The sequence below is a fragment of the Sus scrofa genome, chromosome 8 (genome assembly GCF_054392235.1).
Source record: "Sus scrofa isolate SSC_HxYL_T2T_F1_AM1 chromosome 8, Sscrofa_HxYL_maternal_Yorkshire_Landrace_v2.0, whole genome shotgun sequence".
NCBI classification, from domain to species: domain Eukaryota; kingdom Metazoa; phylum Chordata; class Mammalia; order Artiodactyla; family Suidae; genus Sus; species Sus scrofa.
Genome location: NC_139390.1, coordinates 121,374,937 through 121,392,834, shown reverse-complemented (window position 1 = coordinate 121,392,834; position 17,898 = coordinate 121,374,937). Strand labels below are relative to the sequence as shown.

The 17,898-nt window shown below is 36.1% G+C and overlaps 1 protein-coding gene and 1 long non-coding RNA gene across 3 annotated transcripts in view; one reads left to right on the top strand and one right to left on the bottom strand.

Moving 5' to 3' along the window:
- Positions 1 to 4,866, top strand: part of LOC146401014 (uncharacterized) — a 156,632-nt gene extending 151,766 nt beyond the window's left edge. Inside the window, exon 3 of the long non-coding RNA XR_014813248.1 lies at positions 4,035 to 4,866. This is a non-coding gene — a long non-coding RNA (uncharacterized LOC146401014). The remainder of the gene's footprint in view (positions 1 to 4,034) is intronic.
- DKK2 (dickkopf WNT signaling pathway inhibitor 2) overlaps positions 1 to 17,898 on the bottom strand; it is a 112,663-nt gene that overhangs the window by 64,405 nt on the left and 30,360 nt on the right. The gene's annotated exons all lie outside the window — the stretch shown is intronic.

The following is a 17,898-nucleotide window of genomic DNA, read 5'->3' as shown; positions in this document are numbered from 1 at the left end:
CCTGTTTCTTTTCTCTTTAAAGAATGGTGGGAGTTTCCATCATGGCTCAGTGGAAGCAAATCTGACTAGCATCCATGTGGACACAGGTTCTATCCCTGGCCTCTCTCAGTGGGTTAAGGATCCCATGTTGCCGTGAGCTGCGATACAGATCGCAGATGCCACTCGAATCTGGGGTTGCTGTGGCTTGTGGCGCAGGCCAGCAGCTACAGCTCAGATTTGACCCATGGCCTGGGAACCTCCATATGCCTCAGATGCAGCCCTAAAAAGACAACAAAACAAAACAAAACAAAACAGTGGTGATTTCTCTCACAAGAAATAAAATGAATTAGTCACAGATTTTTTTTTTGATCATCATGGAATCAGGGTCCCACCAGTTAGAAACTGATGGCATATTTAAGCTATATATTTAAAAAGTATAAAGGAGCGATTTACAGTGGTGTAGGCAAGATTTATAGCAGGAATGTCTATTAGTGGGAGCCAGATAATAATTTAGAATTTTCTAGTAACCACATTAAAATGTGAAAAGAAACAGGTAAAATTAATCTTAATGATATCCTTAGTTTAACCCAAACTATCCAAAATATTATTTTAATGTGTAGTAAATATTAAAAAGTTTAGTAAGATAATTTTCTCTTTTCATATTAAGTTATTGAAATCTGGTGTACATTTTATATTTACAGCCCATCTCAGTTTAAAGAACAAATTATCAAGTAAATTATAGCCCTACCAAAATAATAAAGTTGTGTTTAATGGAAAAATGTTTTATACTATTTCTGGCTTTTAAATTTAACTAATTAAAATAAAAATTCAGTTTGTCAGCTACATTATAAAAATCACACCATCAAATGGTCAACAGCCACATGTTGCTAGTGGCTACCATATTGGATGGTATAAGTTTAGAGAAACAAGAGACAGTGCAGTAGTCTGAGGTGAGCAGGTCAGGAAACCATTATCTCTTCTAGGCATGAAGAGGAAGTGGTGGTTGCAGAAACATGAATAGCATTGCTACGTAGAAAGAGTCCCTTCCATATACTTTGATTGAGGTACACAGCCAACTAGATGGCCAAATACAGAGGGAAGAAAAGATATACGTGCCTGGAACCACTAACTTCTAGGACCATGCCGGCAACTTGACTTTCCAAAAATGAAAGCCCTGATTTGTAGCATATGCTTATTTCCATGGTATAATTTCTCTGATCATGGCTGATTTTGAAAACTAACAACATGAGATCACTAAAGGCATATAGGGGGAGAGGAGTGTGCAGAATTGGCTCTCCCCACAGTATCTCCTCCTACTGTTCAGTCTCATGCTGGTCTCCTCTGATGGCCATACTCAACTGGGAACCAGAAGCAAGGGTACCCTGATACGCTTCTTATGGGTCAGCCTCCTGGGGGCACTGAACAGATTGGAAAAGGATCAGAAAGGGCAAGTGGAAAATATAGTCAGTGCTTAAAATAAAGACCTATCATTATCTCTATTCCTTCTGCATATATAGAAGAAAATGACCATAAGGAAGCTGAAATCTATAGTATAAACTTTGAAGGTAAGATGTTAAATAGAATAGGTATCAGGTTATTTCTCCTTTAGATCAAAAAGTTTTGTTCTGAGTAAAGAATTTATGCAAAGGAAGAATGTCCTTCTAATGTCAATCCCTGGTGGACACCACTTGGGAAAAATAGTTAATATGGTGTCACAAATTATGAGAGAACACATTTCATCTTTTGCAATGGATTAGGAAAAATTTTTGTGAAAATAATTTTTGCAATTACTGAAATGTTACTTTTTTGGTATGAAACAATATATTTATTTGTACTAATAATATAATTACTCAGTGTATTGACAAAATTGATGTGCTACATAGGTAAATGTGCTTCAGAGTCAGTTATTTCAATGTCCATCTTAGGAATCATCCAGGTTTGTACATTTGTATTTTTCTACAGCTGTTTGCACCTTTAATTCTCAATAATCCTTCCAACCCTTGCTTTTGGATCCATTCCCCTGTGATCCAGGTCTTCCTCCTGCTGCACTCTATGCCTCTTTGGGCCCTTCTACCTCCTCTCTTTTTTTTTTTTATAATTTTTTTTAAATTTTCTCACTGTACAGCAAGGGGGTCAGGTTATCCTTACATGTATACATTACAACTACATTTTTCCCCCACCCTTTCTTCTGTTGCAGCATGAGTATCTAGACAAAGTTCTCAATGCTATTTAGCAGGATCTCCTCGTACCTCCTCTCTTTAACCTTATTTCCAGGTTACCTCTCACCACTGGATGATTCTTCCCAGGACACACTTTTTATGTCACCCTGCTGCTCAAGAAGCTTCAAGGCTCTCTCTGAAATATGTCTAAATTCTTGGCCTGGCCTTCAAAGAACTCAATAACTTGAGTTTAACCAACTTTTCTATAATTTATTTTAATTTTTTTTTTTTTTTTTTTTTTTTGGTTCTATAGGGCTGTATCCACAGCACATAGAAGTTCCCAGGCTTGGAGGTGAATCAGAGTTACAGCTGCTGGCCTACGCCACAGCTACAGCAACACAGGCTCTGAGCTGCATCTGTAACCTACACCACAGCTCACGGCAAGGCCAGGGATGAACCCATATCCTCATGGATGCCAGTCAGATTCATTTCCACTGCGTCATAATGGGAACTCCTAAAATTTCTTAAGAGCACTTCCGTGCAGCCAGATCAAGTTATTGCTATCTTCAGAACACAAGTCCAGTTTGCCACAGTACCTTTTTTCCGTACTGACTCCTTATTTTCTTCTGGCCTCCCAAAAACACATATACAGATACAGATACACACACATCCATGAACACATCAGAATACTGCTTTTCCTCATCTGTATTTTTTCCAAATCCCACCCATCATTGAGTTTCCTCCATGGGGGTCAAACTTTTTGAAGCCTTCATAACTATCCATCCTACATCCTCAGCTTCAGACCCTGAACTCTAGTGACAGCCACTCCCTCACACATTTTGCCACTTGGATCCTCTACCTCCAGTTGTTTCCACGAGCAAACTTGTATCGCTCCTTTTGTCTCCATCCTGACACTAAAGAAATCCCATGGAATCAGAAAGGTGACTGGACTTTGAATCTAAATGACTTGGAGTCCTGAGTTTAGCAAGAAGCTCTAAAATACCAGCAATTTTCACAAATAAATGTAACAATATTATCTCTGCTTGAACAGATTTATCCTATTATCATCAGTTACCCTTATGATACTAGTCTGCCCTAAGCCCTGGAATCACAGGATTGTTAGATGAGATATTTGCATTAGGGGTGGCACAGTGGGTTAAGAATCTGACTGCAGAAGCTCAGGTTGCTGTGGAGGTATGGGTTCTATCCCTAGCCTAGCACAGTGGGTTAAAGTATCTGGTATTGCTGCAGCTGCAGCATAGTTCGCAGTGGTGGCAGTTGGATTCAATCCACAGCCTAGGACCTTCCATATGCCATGGATGTGTCCATAAAATAAAAAATATATATATAATAAATGTGTTTAAAAATTTTCATTAGGAAATGGCAGAAATGCTAAAAGATTTGGGTTAAGTGCTAGCCTGTAGTTTAGTGCCAAACTTTCCCTCTATGTATTTCTGCATTGGCAACTTTCTGATTGGCATGTGGAAAGGAGCCTTACTCACCTGAGCCCAGTGTCTTTGATGTGGTCTCTAGAATTTCTGGAGTAACATCCCTCTTCACTTGCTGCCTCTGACCCCACCTCCTAGTCATTAAAGTTTTACCTTGTGGGTTTGCTTCTGAATTCAGACTATTACTGAAGATCTGGAACGGCAATCCTCAATTTGTATGCTGTGACATGTTAACAAGTGTTAGTGAAGATGGGAGTGTATATTAAAATAAATTTGGAATATGCTGACTAGAATAAAGATAAGTTTCTTTACAGAAGAAATTCTCAGAGCCTTTCCTGGGCTCATGTAAACTATGAAGTATTAGAGAAAGAATATAGTAGGTAGCATTTACATGTATATTTAGGGAAAAAACTCTCCTCCTCATCCCTCCTCTAAACTCTGCTTCCAGAACATGAGAGCTTACCTCATAGGGTTGTGGTGAAGATAGAAATGAGTTATTGCCTGGAAAGAACTTGACACAGTGCCTGGCAGAAGATGAAAGCTCTTTGGAGTTACTGCCATCATTGTTATCACATAGATGCTTCAGTGAGACCTCACCAGGTGTTCCTGCGCCCTCTGAGAAGGAAAGAGTTGCATGTGCATGGAATGGGGATCTTTTCAGGAGCCATGAAGATCTCATATGGATAATGCACAGAACCAGGATGGATCTCTCTGTGTCCCTTTGAATCGTAAAACAGTTCAAGTGCAGAGGAAGCTTTTTGTTTTCCATTCCTTCCAAAGCCTGGCTAAGCAGGGTTCAATTAAATAGCATGGAATAATGGTTCAGAGCATAGCCTTCAGCATCTTGTCTAAATTTTGACTTTTCCATTGCTGACCTTAATCCCTTGGGCAAATTGCTGGGTTTATTTAAAATGTGAGACACTAACTTTGCCCAGGTAGTCATTGCCACAGTATCTGTGAGGACCAGTTTGCTTCACACCTGGCATATATGTAGTAAGTATATTGGCCTCTTGGGTTTCTGACTGGTTAAACTCCTGGGTTGGACCCATGAGGCCTATTAGGTAACTCCATGGGGAGTTGAAGGGGGATGCCATGTAAGCTCTCAGTGACAACTGCTCTGGCAGCTAAAACAGGCAAACTTGATTTCACAAGATCAAAAAGTAATCTCTGAATCAATGCTGGTATCCCTTTATGTTTTAAAAAATTATAAATAATTTCTAATATCATAAAGATTTATTCCTCGGTAAAATAAAAAGCATTCCCAAGTTCATTGCTGTGATTAGGAAGGTTGTGAATAATATCAAAGTTATTCACAAACCAGTGGTCGGAAGCTGTAGGAAAAATGATTTTAATTTTAGATGTTTCACGCAACACTGCTAATGTTATCTATCCTGTCTGGGCAGGGAGAAAACTGGCAAGCATTGTGACACGGGGAATTTATGTGAGTTAATGGAAATGTTGCGGCTGACCAACAAAGGCACTTCCCCAGCCAAAATCAAAACAAAGATATTAACTTGGAAGGGGGAAAAAGCCTGCAGCATAATAATATCATGCATGGAAACCTTATCTAGTGGTTGAAGTAATTTGGTTTGAAGAACTTAAAGAGCATTTTGTGGTTTATGGAAACGGGTAGCAGACACTGTATTTAGCAGCCTCAACACTATTAAGTTTACATACCATCCTCTCCTCTCACCAAGTGGGGCCATTTAGCTTTATCTCTGGATTATTACCAACCTAAGACCTCTTGGGGACAGAAGCCAAGCTTTCAGAGCTTGCAATGCAATGCCCACGCACCGCAGACTATTTCTGAAGACCAGTGCAGCTATAACAGATGTTTCCTTACATTCACTTAAGATAAATGGTCAGAGTATAGTTATACGATTTCAGTCCAAGATTTTGATACTACACATCCATTCCCTCTTTATTCTAGGAAGAAGTCTACTCACAAATGATCTTTAGTACAAGTTCACAATTAAAGTTTATAATAATTCTAAATTAAGTAATTTAAAGGGTAGGTTATACTGAGTGAAGCAGACATTGCAGAAGAAAAAATAATTTGAGGGTTAGAGACAAATTCTTTTTCTCTTATAATTCAGCACCATGACTTTCTTTGTGTTTCCAATGAAGAATAAGATCTTTGCTAAGGAACTTAACAAATTATCCCTTTCATGGCTACCATTGGCCCCATCTGGCCTCCAGCTACTCTCCTTTGAAGCCCTGGCGCTCCTCTGAGGGTTATCTTGCACACCTGACACTACAGCAAGCACAACAAGGGCTCTTGTTTGACCAACACATGGGCACATGCAATTGACTGCTCAAACAGCTTCTGGGAAACAGTAAGACTGATTTCCTCCTTCATTTTTCTAGTAAAATATGCTATTATTTTAGCACGGAAAATTTCTCAAGACTTGTAGTATTTTATTTAAAAATTTGGCTTCATTTGCTATAGATAATATTATTAACACTGTTAACAGTACTAATTATTTATAAACTAAACTTTATTACCTAAGATAACTTCCTCTCTTTTTTTGCCTTTTTTTAAAGGGCCACATGCGCAGCATGTGGAAACCCCCAGGCTATGGTTTGAATCAGAGCTACAAATGCAGGCCTACACCACAGCCACAGCAATGCAGGATCTGAGGCATGTTATCAACCTACACCACAGCTCTTAGCAACACCTCATCCTTAACCTACTGAGTGAGGCCAGGGATCAAACCTGTGTCCTCCTGGGTCCTAATCAGGTTCATTACTGCTGAGCCATAATGGGACTCCAATAATTTCCTATAATTCAATTTGCTACCTTTTTGTTTCCAGAATTTAATTTCAATTATATTAAAATTCATTATAGTTATAATGTCATTTTCTAAGACAATGTTTTTGAATATTGAGACAAATTAAAATGTATAGTATTTTTGTTAATCCTTTTCTTTCATTTCTCCTTAGCTATGAACATTATTGTAAATATGTTAATTAGAATTCTGAAATTTTTTCCTACTTCAATTTATACTTTATATAAGGACTTATAAATTAAACTTTATCTCAGAAATTTCACCAGTGTACCACTGCCAAATTTTTTTTTTAAATTAGACAAAAGCCTCAATGGATGTTCTATTATATTTAATTTAGGAAGATACACAGAATGAATTAATTTTGCTCTTTCTTATTCACTTTTTGAATAAGTGATATGAAGAAATCTGTAAAAAATAAATTCACCAATATGAATTTTCATGATCCTACACAGTGTAGGGGGGAAAAAAAAATTCTCATGTGAAGAATGAGGTTACTAAGGAATAGGGTTCTGTGTACTTTTAAGTATCCTTTCATCATGAAGAGTACAGAAAAAATTTTGCTTCCATATTTTTACTTAATCAAGCCACCTGTCCCACCCTCTTAATCCTGTGATACTGAGAGATCCTTAAAATGGGTGGCAAGTGCTAAAGAATTAAAAACACAAAAATGTTTGCTTTGGAAATCTTTCATTTGTAATGACAATCAAATAGAATATATAGAGACAAATAATATTTGTCATTCCATATCTTCAGAGTCACACAATCACTTAATTAATAAGCATTCAGATACAAAGCAGGCCCTACCTACAATGATTTGTAGATCAGATTTGAAAATAGTCTATGATTCAAAATTCAACACCCATTTTTGATAAACTGTCCATAAAGTGGGCATGGAGGGAACCTGCCTCAACATAATAAAGGCCATCTATGGAAAAACCACAGCTAACATCACATTCAACAGTGAAAAGGTGAAAGTATTTCCACTGAGATCAGGAACAAGACAAAGAGGTCTACTTTCACCACTGTTATTCAACATTGATTTGGAAGTCCTAGGCATGGAAATCAGAGAAGAAAAAGAAAGAAAAGGAATTCAAATTGGAAAAGAAGTAAAATTGTCATTGTTTGCAGGTGACATAATACTATACTCAGAAAATCCTGAAGATGCTACCATTAAAATATTAGACCCCAATGAATTCAGTAAATTGCAGCATACAAAATTAACACAGAAATCTCTTGCATTTCTATACTCTAACAATGAAAAATCAGAAAGAGAAATTAAGGGGAAAAATACCCCAAAATAAAATACCTAGGACTAAACCTACCTAAGGAGGCAAAAGACCTATAACTCCCAAAAGTAAAAGACACTGATGAGAGAAATCAAAGATGACACAAACAAATGGAAAGATACAACATGTTTTTGAATCGAAAGAATCAATATTGTTGGGAGTTCCCGTCGTGGCGCAGTGGTTAACAAATCCGACTAGGAACCGTGAGGTTGCTGGTTCGGTCCCTGCCCTTGCTCAGTGGGTTAAGGATCCGGCGTTGCCGTGAGCTGTGGTGTAGGTTGCAGATGCTGCTCGGATCCTGCGTTGCTGTGGCTCTGGTGTAGGTCAGAGGCTACAGCTCTGATTCGACCCCTAGTATGGGAACCTCCATATGCCGCGGGAGCGGCCCAAGAAATAGCAAAAAAAAAAAAAAAAAAAAAAAAAGAATCAATATTGTTAAAATGACTGTACTACCCAAGGCAATCTTCAGATTTGATGCAATTTGTATCACATTACTGATGGCATTCTTCACAGAACTATAGAAAATTTTTTTTAAATTTGTCTGGAAACACAAAAGAAACAGAATACCCAAAGCAATCTTGAGAAAGAAAAATGGAGCTAAAGAAATCAGGCTCCCTAACTTCAGACTATATTACAAAGCTACAGTCATCAAAAGAGTATAGTGCTGGCACAAAAAGAAATATAGATCAGTGCAACAGGATAGAAAGCCTAGAAATAAACCCATGCACCTGTAGTAAATGGATCTATGAAAAAGGAGGAAAGGATACACAATAGAAGAAAGACAGTCTCTTTAATAAGTGGTGCTGAGAAAACTGGACAGCTACAGGGCAAAGAATGAAATTAGAACATTCTCTAACACCATACACAAAAATAAACTCAAAGTATATTAAAGACCTAAATGTAAGGCCAGATGCTATAAAACTCCTAGAGGAAAACAAAGGCAGAACACTATTTGACATAAATCACAGCAAAATCTCTTTGGATCCACTTTCTAGAATAATGAAAATAAAAACAAAAATAAACAAATGGGACCTAAATAAACCTTAAAGCTTTTGCAGAGCAAAGGAAACCATAAAAAAAAAATAACCCACAAATGGGAGAAAATCTTTGCAAATGATATGACTGACAAGGGATTAATCTCCAAAATATACAGAGTTTATTCAGCTTTATATCACAAAAACACAACCCAATCAAAAAATAGGCAGAAAATATAAACATACATTTTCCCAAGAATGCACTCAGATGGCCAAAAAGCACATGAAAAGATGCTCAACATCACTAATTATTATAGAAATGTGAATCAAAACTGCATTGCAATATGACCTCACACTGGCCAGAATGGCTATCACCAAGAAGTAAACAATAAATGCTGGAGAAGGTGTGAAAAAAAGGGAAACCCCCTATTCTGTTGGTGAGAATTTAAATTGGTACAACTACTATGGAGAGCAGTATGGAGGTTCCTTAAAAACTATTGAACTACCGCTTGATCCAGCAATCTTATTCCTGGGCATATATCTGGATAAGACCAAAATTAGAAAACATACATGCACCCCAGCGTTCATTGCAGCACTATTTACAATAGCCAAGTCTTGGAAGCAACTTAAATGTCCATCAACAGAGGAATGGATAAAGAAGATGCAGTATATATATGTATATATATATACATATATATATATATATATACACAACAGAATATTAGCCATAAAAAAGAAAAAAATATTGTCATTTGCAGCAGCATGGATTTCCCTTGAGGTTATCCTACTAAGTAAAGTAATTAAGACAGGGAGAAAGACAAATATCATATGATATCACCTATATGTGAAATCTAATAAAATGATATAAAAGAATACATTTACGAAACAAAAACAAAACCATAGATTTCAAAATCAAATGTATGGTTACCATAGGGGAAATCAGTGGGGAAGGATGAATTAGGAGGAAAAGAATAACATATACACGCTACTCTGTACAATATATAATTAATAAGAACCTACTATCAGAGCTCACGTCATGGCTCAGTGGTTAACGAATCCGACTAGGAACCATGAGGTTGCAGGTTCAGTCCCTGGCCCCGCTCAGTAGGTTAAGGATCCAGCTTTGCCGTGAGCTGTGGTGTAGGTCACAGACTCAGCTTGGATCTGGTGTTGCTGTGGCTCTGGCATGGGCTGGTGGCTACAGCTCTGATTAGACCCCTAGCTTGGGAAGCTCTATATGCCATGGGTGCAGCCCTAGAAAAGACAAAAAAGACAAAAAGACAAAAAAACAAAACAAAACAAAAAAAAACCTACCATATACACGGGGCAATCTATTCAATAGTTTGTAATAACCTATATGGGAAAAATAATGGATATATGTATAACTGATTCACTTCGCTATATACCTGAAACTAATACAACATTGTAAGTCAATTACATTCCAATAAAATTTTTTAAAAATAGTCTGATTCAATTTATGGAAAACATAGAATATGCAACTATAAAGACAAAAGTATAAACTTAGAGATTTCTTGTTTCAAGAGTTCTGATCAGGATTCCATTAGATTTCTAGGAAAGGTAACTAAATACCTCTCATTGTAAGTTTGTAAGATTATACATTTAATATGCTACCAAGAATGTTTTTTGAATGAAGTTCTTTCAAGCCCAGAGTTCTATGGTAAACTATGAAATCATGAGGACATCGAAGCTGACAGATCTTGGAGGCCACGACTACCCTCACCTGACACTCTGAGATATCAAAGAAAGAGCAAGATCTGGCAGTTGACCTCACACACAAAATAACTGAGCCACGGGATGGAGACAGGTTTTCATGGTTCCTTTGGCATCCTGCTTTGCTAGTCTAAAAACCAATGAGATGAAGAAAAGCAGCTGTACAAGATTGGCCCTCTCCTTTCTAAAGCAGTTGTTACAGAAATACAACTAGGAGGTTTGTTCCCTGCTTCTCTGAAAAGTGTCTGTCTGACACCTAGTTTAGCCTTTTTTCTGTAGGCCAACATTAACTGTGTGTTAACTTTGACTAATTATCAATTATATATGATTTTAAAAAGAAACTGACAGGATGCAAAAGGTAGTTTCACTATATTAATAGATATGCTAATATATATTAAATATTCCCTAATTGGCATACAATTACCTTTTGAACATTCCTAGAGAGTTCTATAACACAGAGCGCCCATTTACTTTGATAAAATCTCTTAGAAATTTTTACCTTAAAATTTAAGTTTAATCTCTGTAATGCCTACCCATTAGTCTCAGTTCTTTCTTCCAGTTACAAAGCACAACTACTTCCATCATTTTGGCTATATAATGTAAGAGCTCTTTCTGTATCCTCAGAATCTAGCACAAGCCCTAATACATAGTAGGCATTCAATAAATTTTATTAAATAAATAATTGAGTGAATGAATGAATAATTTCTCCACATCAACACTTAAAATATTGCCAGGCATTCTTTCCCAGGTAAAAACGTTCAATTATTTTATTTGTTTATCCTGTGAAATGGTTCTCAAATTTTTTTACCAGCCAAGTGCTACATGTTTCGGTAGCAGTATATATAGATCATACTTATACATAAAATGTCAATATGCAAATAGATTTAACTCCTCCTGAAATATAGGAAATTACCAAGAATATCAATAAGATTATCTGGGGACAATCAGCTATCCAGCCACACAAAAGGTATATTTTTTTTAATTTCCTTAGAGTTCAGTTTGTTCTTTACCATGCCAATGAAAAATCTTTGCAATGTCATCCAACATAAGTTACTGGAGGACAGGAACATAGTAAGTCCATAAAACAAAACATCCATGACAAAGGCCCTTAAATACTTCTTTTTCCTTTTTTTTTTTTTTTAGCTTTTTAAGGCGGCACCCATGGCACATGGAGGTTCCCAGGCTAAGGGTCCAATTGGAGCTGTGGCTGCTAGCCTACACCACAGCCACAGCAATGAGGGATCCGAGCCGTGTCTGCAACTTACACCACAGCTCACAGCAATGCCGGATCCTTAACCTACTGAGCAAGGCCAGGGATCAAACCCACAACCTCATGGTTCCTGGTCGGATTCATTAACCACCAAGTCACGACGGGAACTCCAAATAAATACTTATTTTTCTTTTCAAAAATTTCCAAGACTCAAGTATACTGAAATAAATATTCAGGTCTGCAATTATGCATATATGTGTAATCAATTACTCAGACACTTTTAATGGGCATTATACTTGCCCTTTTCATTTTAAATAGTGTCTTCTTTTCCTCTTTTATGGCCTACCAAACTACACCTGAGTAAATGTACATATTTATTGAAAATGGATTCCATTAAAGTGTGATCTTACCCAACAATTGTTTTCTTCAGGAGGAAATAATAGACAGCACATGCAGTTGCTTAATATCAGGCTCCTGTCTCTAGAATTACTGTCTTAAAGTTGTCAGGACCGTTCAAAAATAAGAATGATCCAAACATTGTTGTCATATGAAACACGCTTTTTGTGAACATTTAAGCAGGTAAGGCAGGAGAATCCTAAACAACTGGCACAGAGAAGTTGAAATATCCAAGCAAAGGACTTCCTCTTCTCAGTTGTCAAGATATCCCGTTTTTCCACAAAGGAACCATATCTTCTAATCAATTTTGAATGTACTGGGTTTTTCTGGTCCATTCTATTTCAATCTCAGTGTCATAGCCCTCGCTCTGGCCACAGGTAAGTTATTTTGCTTAAATATCTTCTGGAAGAATAGTACATTAAGTGTATCCACATTTTTTCCCTGTCAAATTGCTGTAATCACTTTGATTAAGCAAAGGCATAAGGTTCTATTTACATCCCTTCCTTTAATCCAGTGAGGGCAACCAGTCAATGTTCCTTATAAGCGCACTCTGAAATGGATGCCAGCAAGCAGCTTACAATAAATCTCATTTAACTTAGTAGCTGTAGTTGAAAAATAATAGTGATATAATTTTAAAAGAAATTCTTCAGTGTATTTTCATGTATATGGAATAGTTCTAAAAAATGTTAATAAAACTTTCCACAGGTATATGTTTAATAAATTTATTATCAAACGTTCATAAGATGAGCCATATACAAATAGCTATAGCAATCATAAAAATCGCCCTATGTCTTGTTTAAAGAGAGAAATCCATTTATCTGTGCTAATTACAGAAGACATTAAATAGTACTTCATATTGATGACCATATTAGAAAGCTTACATTTGTACCAGTAAATCCCAAGTAATCACATAAATGGGTCATATTATAAGAATGTGACTTTGCAGCTAATAAAAATAGTTCCCAAATACTATGTGGAAAACTGTAGCATTAAAAATGGGGATCAGTGACTGAGCCAAATGTAGTAAGTAACTCAGATTCATCCACTATAAGTTTCTTTAGGGGAAAAAAGGCAGAAGTCGGCCTCAGGGAAAACATACGAACTTTGGAATCAGAAAGAATTGGATTAATATACTGACTTCAGAATTTATTAGCTTTTGTGTCCATAGGCAAGTTACTTTACTTTTCTGGTGATAATCCATGCCTACCTTCTAGAGCTGCTATGAGAATCACAACTGAAATATGTAAATCAGCTAGCACAAGGCTCAGCCATTCTGTTTTAGGGTTTTAAGAATGCTCCCAAAGCAATAAAGACAAAAATAAACCAATGGGACTTAATCAAACTTAACAAGCTTTTGCACAGTAAAGGAAACTATATATATATATATATATATATATATATATATATAAAAGACAACCTACGGAATGAGAGAAAATAGTTGCAAATAATGCAACCAACAAGAGCTTAATCTCAAAAATATACAAATAGCTCATATGACTCAACAACAACAAAACAACTCAACTGAAAAATGGGCAGAAGACCTAAATAGACATTTCTCCAAAGAAGACATACAGATGGCCAACAGGCACATGAAAAAATGCTCAACATCATTAATTATTAGAGAAATGCAAATCAAAACTACATTGAGGGGCCAGTCACACCAGTCAGAATGACTATCATTAGTAAGTCTACAGATAACAAATGCTGGAGAGGGTGTAGAGAAAAGGGAACCCTCCTACAGTGTTGGTGGGAATGTAAATTGGTACAGTCACTATGGAAAACAGTATGGAGGTACTTCAGAAAACTAAATATAGAACTACTATATTATCCAATAATCCCACTCCTGGGCATATATCCAGACAAAGCATTCATTGAAAAAGATACATGCACCCTTATGTTTACTGAAGCACTATTCACAATAGCCAAGACAATGGAAACAACCTAGATTTCCATCGACAGAGGAATGGATTAAGAAGATTTGGTACATGTAGACAATGGAATACTACTCAGCCATAAAAAATAATGACATTTGCAGCAACACAGATGGAACTAGAGACTCTCATACTAAGTGAAGTCAGAAAGACAAATACCATATGATATCACTTATATCTGGAATCTAATATATGGTACAAATGAACCTATCTACAGAAAAAAAACTCATGGACTTGGAAAACAGACTTGTGGTTGCCAAGGGGGAAGGGGAGAGTGTGGGGTAGACTGGGTGTTTGGGGTTAGCAGATGCAAACTATTGCACTTGGAATGGATAGGCAATGACATTCTGCTGTATAGCCCAAAGAACTCTATGTGATCACTTGTAACAGAATATGATGGAGGATAATGTGTGTGTGTGTATATATATGTATGTATGTATGTATGTATGTATGTATTATATATATATAATATGTCACTTTGCATACAGCAGAAATTGACAGAACATTATAAATCAACTATAAAAATTTTTTAAATAAAGACAGCAAAAAAAGAATTTTAGATGTAATCCTATTTTTATAAAGAAAATCTCTATGTGTGTTGTGTATGTGTGTATACATACATATATCTTTTTCAAGGGGACTTCTTTTTCTAATTCAATCTTTATTTTCTTAGAATGGCTATGGCTACACTAAAAAAGTAGTTTATTAAAAAAGCTAAGTTCAATTTTTGTATTTTTTTCATATTTTTTATTTTACTATTCTATAGACATAAGTGTAATGTAAATTTTAAGTGTAATCTAGAGTATTTTAATTGGTAAGATTTGAACTTCAAATAATTTTGGTAGAAAGAACTGTTCCTGTGAAAGGAAGGCGATGTTTTGAAACCTTATCACCTTAAAAATGAATAAACATGATAATAATATTTGTAATGCAAAAGAAATACATAAAGAGGTGATAAGAACAGGCATATGTGCAGAAAAGGAATGTGTGTAAAGGGTGATAAAATGAAAATATAAACATCAATAGGCCAAAATATTTTAAAACAATACACAGTTTTATAGATAAAAGATAAAAACCCACTAAAACTTATTTACTGGGCTTAAGATTTGCTAAATATCTAATAAATTCTTTTAAGAAGAATGATCCTTTATTAACGGCAAATTTGCTATTGCTATGAATTTTTTTTTGCTAGTGTTTTAGGCTGAAAAACCACAGTTCAATAGTTTTCAAGCTATATTAATGGCTAGAGATTAAATTAGCAATTCTGTTTAATTCATCAAAAATATAACACTCATTTCAATTAGAATAAAGAATGTCGTTTATAACATCAAGACAAAATGATTATGGAATTTCCAATCCAAGCAAAACTTGCACCATCAGTTTTGCAACACTGGACATTAAACTACTTTTAGCACCTGAGACTTTACTCAGAGTGGGGCTTGTATTCAAGGAGCAAAAAGGCAGTTTATACCTGCCTATGTCAATTTGTTATTTGGTAACTATTCAGTATCTTTCTGTATGCTAATGTTTTTCTTCTCACCATTTTTCCTATTTGATATGCCAACAGAGGGAGCTTTGTACCAGATTTCCTAAACTGTGACCCCCTTGAGATATAGCATGCACTCACATGTATCAAAGGACAAAGAGAACAAATGGCCCATTATGTGCCAGATATGATGCCAGACTCTTTAAATGTACTGCCTCATAAAATCCTCCTGCAAAGCATATCATCTGCATTTTGCACATGAGGAAATTAAAATTTGAATTCAGTCTCTTGATCATGGCCATAGGAAGTTTAGATCTCATTACCTTCAAAATCTGTGAGAGCAGAGGTAAGCAGTTATTCCAAGTTCCACAAATACCTGAACTGTCCCAACTACAGCTGGTTCTAAGATCATAGATTTGAAACTTCCTGGGAGGGAAAACCCAGGTATGACTAGTCTGAGGACTTAAGGGTGACCTTTTTTCACTTTTCTCCATATCACATAGGTAGGGCTCCTCTCTTGCTAAAAACAAACAAACAAAACAAAAAATTTACCTTCCATTTAGAAATATAAAGCCCCAAAGAGAGTTTTACAACTCTTCAGCATTGTTAACTCTGTACAATTTACAAAGCCAAGGAATGCCAAGGATTGCCAATAACCATGAGAAGAGACAAGGAAGAACCCTTTTCTGGAGACTTTAGAGCCTTTAGTTTCTGCCAAAACCTTTATTTCAGGTTTCTCCCCTCTAGACCTGGGAGAGCATAAATTGCTCTTGTTTTAAGCCACTCAGTTTGGGGCACTTTGTTAAAGCAGCCCTAGGGAATTACTAGAGATCTTGGTAATCTAAAGGCTTTCCTTTGCTAAGAATTTTCCAAGTGAGTAATTTAACTCCTATGATGATATTCATACTTTCAGGGCTAAATTAAGGAAATAGCTTTTTGAGGCAACTGAAATGGGGTTGAAATCAACTGATACTGATTGCTGTGAGGATCAAATAATATATTTAAAGCCTCTTAGTCCAAAACCTGGGAGGAATCTCTTGCTCAGTGAGAAATAGTACGTTCTCTTTTCCTTCTCTCTCATCCCAGATTATCTGCAGGTTTTAAGGTCATGGCGGGCAGAGATCTTGGCTTGACATCTCTCATACTATCAGTGCACTGTCTTGCTTATAAAGTACAATGGGCTGTGTTTACAAAAGACTGAACTGCTATTGTTTTAACCTAAGGGAATGAAAATTTATTTGTTTTCCATAAGGAAAGGCATGTAACAAGGCACTAAAGAAATTTTCTGTTACAATTAAGAAAAATAAACATTTAAAATTCACAACGGAGAAAAATTACTGCCTTTTGGAATGTGAAAGCCTTATCATTACATCATAACCTTCACTGGACTACTGCAGACCTCTGCCCTGGAAACCCTCTGGTCTTTGCTGACAAAAAATACATTCACCCAATCAAAGATAAGCAGGAAGGGAAATGTTACCTACCATGAAAATCTTATTCTGAACTTAATTTTTTGCACTTGGTACATAATGACTTTTCCATCTTCCTTCAAAGAAAAAAATACTCAATTTCAAAACCATGTGTTGGAGGAAAAAAAAAAATCTGTCCTGAATTATATCATTCTGAACTAGCTACAAGACACTGTTTCTTCACAATGACTGATTTCACAGTGCATAGGGATGCAAATGAATTGTCCAAATCTTTTAAGTCTACATTTTTGTATTCTGGAACTCCAAGTTTCACCAAGTGGCTATATAGTTAGCAGACCTACTGATTCTCTTCCTTTTACTTGCTTTTTCCACAAGCAGAACCTGGATCTAATTTCCAAATGAAAAACCTCTTCACCAAAAATTTATTTTTATGAAGGAATGGCTTTACAGTGTTTGCCATTTGGGTTCTTTTATTTGGCTTTTTTATTCTCTTCAAAATGTGAATGGAAAATGTTTATCTGCTGGAGGGCTTCACATGCTTCTGCTTTGCTGGCTCAATGATTTCTATTGCCAAAAAGAAAAAGAAAAGAAAAAATAAAGAAAGAAAAGGGAAAAGAAAACCGCTAGTCCTTGACCAAATGTTGAGTCAAAAGCAAATTTGACATGCCCTAAAAATGGTAAAAGAAATTAAAAATCAGTCTTATTCCAACATTCTAACTTTTGGACCTGGGGTTCTGAGTCTGCTCCTGTTGAAATAATTACCATAGCACACCCCAATTAAAATTCCAGGTTCTAGAATAACATAGATATGTTTGAATTCAACTGTGCCTCTTACAAACTATGTAATCCTGGACAAATCATTTGACTTTTCTCAGCTTTCACTTCCTGTTCTATAAAACAGGGATAATACCCATCTCTTGACACCAATGGGATGATTAAATTTGGTATATAAATAAAATGCTTAGTGTGGTGTCAGATTAGTTATTATATTCCATACATGCTTAATAGTATATAAAATCATGGCACCTACTAAAGGGCTATGGATAGACTGAAAGTGAAGTTTTTCATAGTTCAAGTCC